At 35.4% G+C, this 5,452-nt stretch overlaps 1 protein-coding gene across 5 annotated transcripts in view; it reads left to right on the top strand.

Moving 5' to 3' along the window:
* The first annotated feature begins 527 nt into the window (after nt 1-527).
* LOC113813469 (diacylglycerol lipase-beta) overlaps nt 528-5,452 on the top strand; it is a 60,433-nt gene continuing 55,508 nt past the window's right edge. For 4 of the 5 annotated variants that reach the window (XM_070129071.1, XM_070129070.1, XM_070129069.1 and 1 more), the window contains exon 1: nt 529-685. The gene's annotated coding sequence lies outside the window, so the exon portion shown is untranslated. Of the gene's footprint in view, nt 686-5,452 lie in introns of all 5 variants that reach the window. The other variant, XM_070129068.1, reaches the window with a different exon arrangement.

The following is a 5,452-nucleotide window of genomic DNA, read 5'->3' as shown; positions in this document are numbered from 1 at the left end:
GTCCGGATTATGCTCGACACCAAAATTTGATGTCATCTAAGATAGGCCAAGGCACATCTCTGGTAAAAATAAAATCATAAAAATCTATTCAATAACTTTTTGAGTTATCCAACCAACCAACAAAATACTAACCAACGCTACAAAAAATAACCTCGTTGGCGGAGATAATGAGACCAGTGATAATAATGGGAGCGGTCATAGAATTATGATAATGGTGTTGATGATAATGGTAATGGTTATAGTGATAACAACCGCCACAGCAACAATAGTAATCATAATGATAATGATTTAACTGCAACATTAATTATAGTAATGGCAAAATAAAAAAGTCGAGACCTTTCAGTAAATGAATAACGTTCAAAAGTTATTGCCACCTCACTAATCCTTATGGATATGAAGCATTATAACCATTAGGATTGAGATTCTAGTTTTCTTAATCGCACTATCAATTCATTAGGACCCCTCTTATTCGCACATCAAAAGTTCGAGTCACCGAACTTGACAATTGAGTTCGAAATATTGTTTTTGTGAACCATCAAGAGTTCGGTTCTCTCAGTGGTGTCATGACTCAAGTGGAGGGAGGACGTGATACTCCTCTGGAGGCTTTGTAAAGGAGTGGACTGTAAATGTAAATAGTCTTGTTTTACCTTTTTATCTAACTCAGGACGCGACGTTTTTGTTGTAGGTGAGTTATATCATATGAAGGCATCGCTTCAGGAAAGATTTGGAGCTACTTAGTACCTTGAACGTTTGTATTTCCTGTTGAGGTTTTCTGGAGGACTTCACTTCCGGACTCGGAAATCACTAATTAGTTTCGTTTCTTTCTGAAGAATGTCATTTCATGTTGACATTTATTATTTTGTTTAATCATCGACATTATGTATTTTCCCCCTAGTTTGCTGGTATGTATTTTATTATATTTTCCCCGACAAAATAAAAACTGTAAAGTACATATTGGATCCTGTAAGCAATATATACTTTTAAACAGAAAATTACTAATGATATCTTAATTTTATGGAAACCGATATACGCTTGAAATTGGGGTTTCGGTATTTAGATAGTCAGCTTTTCCATTCGTAAACTCAACAGTTGAAAAGACAAACCATGGGAGTTGCATGTCAACACAATAGATTTGAATATGTTTTTTTGTAGACTCTTAATAAAGTCAAGATATATAAATATGTTTTCAAGACAGACATTGTATAGTGAAAATGGATGGAGATGAGTACTTATATCTAATTCATATTTTAATTTTTTCCTATGTGAGAACAGGTTGTCAGGGAGGTTTACAAGCTTAGTCATGAGAATATTTATGGTAAAGGTTTGTCAACTTTTGCTAGTAACCAGGTTGGAAAGTTTGCTGATGCTGCACCAAATTCAAATTGACTGCTACTTACTGCACACCATTTCTTCATTTTCATGTATAGCAAAATAGAAAATGATCCTTTGCATCCTAAGATGCATGTATGTATGTATGTATGTCTGTCTGGATAAGAATGCGGTATGTACCCCATAAAAGCGGTCAGGCATTTATGTTTTACATTTGAGAAAATAAAAGAATAAAAGTCTGCATTCTTTACATTCTACATTGACAATAAGCCATGATCTTTTTGATGCCCTTATTCCAAGATCCTTTCACTTATCAGTAATCATATTTTAAAGGATCCCATGTATATTTTTTGTTATTACAGCATAATACTTTTCTGGGTGGATTTCCAAATAACCATTGTTTTTTGCCAACTTCGATTTGAAAACATTGAAAAGTGATGATTCACAGGTTACAAAACTTTTAAAATGAAATCCATGAGTACCAATGGTAACAAGATTACTTAAGGCACTGTTCAACTGGCCTTGTGTATGCGCAGATCTCACTGCGAGCATGGTTATCTGGGACAAATCGCATCACTTTGGTGCAAAATTTGGGGACAATTGTTTATAATTCACTCTAAGAAATTCTCAGTATATTCAAGTATCTTCTAAGTCAACAAAAGTTATATTAGAGATGTTATACAAAACCTTTGGAGCTAATTATCATAAAATTTGTATTTTATTACCAAAAAAAAAAAAAAAGAAATAACTATTTTGAAACAGGATCTATGCTCGTGTCAATGGCTTGTCAGACTAATGCTAATTTTAAATTGTTAAATTAGTTTCTGTTTTTCTTTTGGTATTTGTTACAGAGAGCAATGCATCCTTCCAGAGACTAAGTTGAAAAAATGAATGTTTTTCTGCAGGAATTCCAATGATTTCATCAGTTCTTAGCATTTTTTCTTCTGTGAATGAATTGTTCAGGAGATCGAGTACCATTTCTCCATTGACAATCTTGATTTGATAGTCCCCTTAGTATAGGAGGGCATAAAGCATATCAGGGAAATTATGGGGTAAAATAGGCCGAGGGTAGGGTTGATGGGGGGCTCTGCTCCTCAACAACCCCCGGGATACATTCTCAGCACCTCGGTATGTACGGCAAGATAGAGCTGCATTCACACCGTAAAATAATGAACCAAATACCTTTATATCCAGGAACGTCAAACTTTCGTTCCTTCTTTCTACTGTCTAAATTGCTTCGATTTTGATAATTTTTTTTTGTATTTGGAGCTCTTGATGGGCCCAGATATTAAACTGGGATGGTTACTAATGTCTAATTATTCTTCATTGCAACTGTATAAGTCTTAAAAATAACCCAGAGTCAAAACGGCACTGGAAACGCAACATTTCTCACCAGTGATCTACCTCAAAATAACCAGCTCCAAACTGTCAAACATGGCGGCTGGCAATAGGAAGTGTGAAACGCATGATGTGCATGATTCTAAACAAGGGTATAGATAAATCTTAAAATACGCAAATGAAGCATGTAAATGTAACAGCAGACACTGATAATTAGCCAAATACCGTTTTTAAAAGCGTGTAGTAACACATGAACTTCTTGGGACATCACAGTTATGAGTTAAGTGATCAGTGTTTTGTTATTTCTGGCAAGGTAAACAAGTTGCTGGACTTAGAATTTGAGCGGCGACCGTCCGTTATATTTTCGTCATTTAGTGGTGACTATGAGGCCGCTGCAGCTTAAACTATGTTCTATCCCACTCTATTTCTTCCGCTCTATAAAGTGGTGGTGTCCATTTCCCTCTCTTTACATGCGTCAGGTCTCTTCAACTTATACCTTTATTTAAAAAAAAATAAATAAAAGCTGTGCAATGTGAAACTACTGCAAAAATAGGGAAGTAAGTCCTTGTGCTCCATGTTGCTCAGACAAGAAGTGCTATACACAGTGTTACTAAAGCAAGAAGTGTGTGTGGTCTGGTATGGTGGTACTTTCTGCAGCTGAAACTCTACACCTGACTGGGTACTCGGACACAAGTCAGGTCATAGATGAAGACATGGCCAGTTTAACCGTGCCTTTACTCTGCTTGGACTAATAAAGTTTTACTAACCAAACAGTTGTTTAAAGCATGCTGTGCATCATTTCTTAAGAAATTTTTCCTCTTAAAGTATGCCACGTACCACTTTTTTTTACATTCACACACCAGAAATTTGAGTGTGCACCGAATGTGTTAAGTGCACAGTACAGACTCTCCAACCTGGTCTAGGAAGCAATGCACAAAGGCCACATCAACGCTCAAATCAAGGGACGAAATTTAGTTTGCTTTTACTGTAAAGAGTATATTTGATCCTATTTTGTGTTGAATTATATGTTCATCAGGTAAAGCTTTGCATTACTGATGAAATTGAATCTAGTATTAATAGATTGCTCATGATGTTAACCCCATATTGCCAGAAAAAATTTATCTTCACTGTAGTTTTGTATTGTAAAATGTTTCTGCATATAGATTGCTCCGTAAGTGCTTAGCTACAAGAGTCAATTAGTAGACCATGTGACATGACCTGATTTCACCTTTCCTTGAGTTTGTGGGAAAATGTTTTTTTTTATTACTAATGCTATCAGTATTGATTCATTTATTATTATTGTAATCATTATAATTACTGTAATGTTAACAGCTAATGATACCAGAAAATATTTTTAAAAATCAAGGAAAAGTGTAAACAGGTTGGATAGGTAGTACTTGTAATTGGTTCATTAGTAACTTAGAACCCTAAGACTCTCATAGGGTGGTCATCTTCATTTAGGGTTTATGAGGGGGCTTTTGCATTTTTTCCTTCAATAAATGAGTGTGGAATTTATTGTCTGTGAGCCATCACTGGAAGAGCACCAGCTCCAATGAGGACACTATATCTATGCTCAGGATCCTATTCCTAGCCATATCACAGTTTCTATTACAGAAAATTAAATTTTGTGAAAAAAGGTAAAGATAACAATATGTTACTTATTATCATTATTACACTGAATTATTTGACTACCTAGGGAGATGGTATGGAGTCTATGCAAGGGAAACAGTCTATTACCAAGTGGATAAAGCAAATCAAATGACAAATATAGACATTGGACTTAGTGGGTTAATAAACTAAACACAGTGGGCATGGCATGTATGTACAGGCCATCCCCAGCAGCAGTGGCTTATTATCCATGTACAGTAGATTTAGGGTGAAGAAACCAACTATAGTGACAATGTTAGATGAAGTTCGTGTCGTGCCATCAAGTGATTGCAATGGCTTTTACACCTGTCTGTGTTCTGACAATGGCCATTTACCTCCAACCACAGAGCTGTATATATGCTGGCAATACAGAGGCTGAAGACCTTTTTTTTTATTAATTTTCAAATAACAAAACAGTCCAAGTTTTGTATTGTTAGTAATATATATAATAGTGGATTGTTGGCCTTCTCATCGATGCTGCCAGGTGTAGAGTATGTGGCTGTGACCTGGCGTCATACTACTGTAATTTGGGACTGAAATGGATCTTTGAAATGGCTTATCAAGAGAGTATTTAGTGGGTTCTTGGCTTGGTGCATCTAGTCTGGCTTCAAATTATTTGAATGGTATTATACCATATTGATATTTGATATAATAAAGATCACCATTGACTGCAAAGAAGGAGTTGAATCTGGGCAAAGGGATGCTCTAGGTCTGTCTCACATAATTCCTTTAGAGAACATGCCAAGGCTTCGTCTATAGGGCAATAGTTCCTGCCCATCATCTAGTCATTCTCTATGTTTCTTAAACTATTTTGAAAGGTTTTAAGTATTCAGTTCATGAGTTAAAGACAGTAATATTCAACAAATTTTCAAAGGCCCATGGCATTCAAGTGTATCAGTACTGAAAAATGTTTTCATGTTTTGATTAGATACTGGAAGCTATGCTGTATTTAATGAACATGAACATATTTGTAGCCTGCTACTCACCAGGTGTTGGAAAGCAATTTAATGGAAAATATTAATATCTGCAATTAATTGCTTGGAGCACTCACATTGATGTACCAAATTAACAAGAATTTACATATCATGATGGGAATTTGGCAGTTGCGATATCATGATTACTTAATAAAGAATTCAAT

The sequence above is a fragment of the Penaeus vannamei genome, chromosome 13 (genome assembly GCF_042767895.1).
Source record: "Penaeus vannamei isolate JL-2024 chromosome 13, ASM4276789v1, whole genome shotgun sequence".
Lineage (NCBI taxonomy): Eukaryota > Metazoa > Arthropoda > Malacostraca > Decapoda > Penaeidae > Penaeus > Penaeus vannamei.
This window is presented reverse-complemented; position numbering and strand designations above follow the sequence as displayed.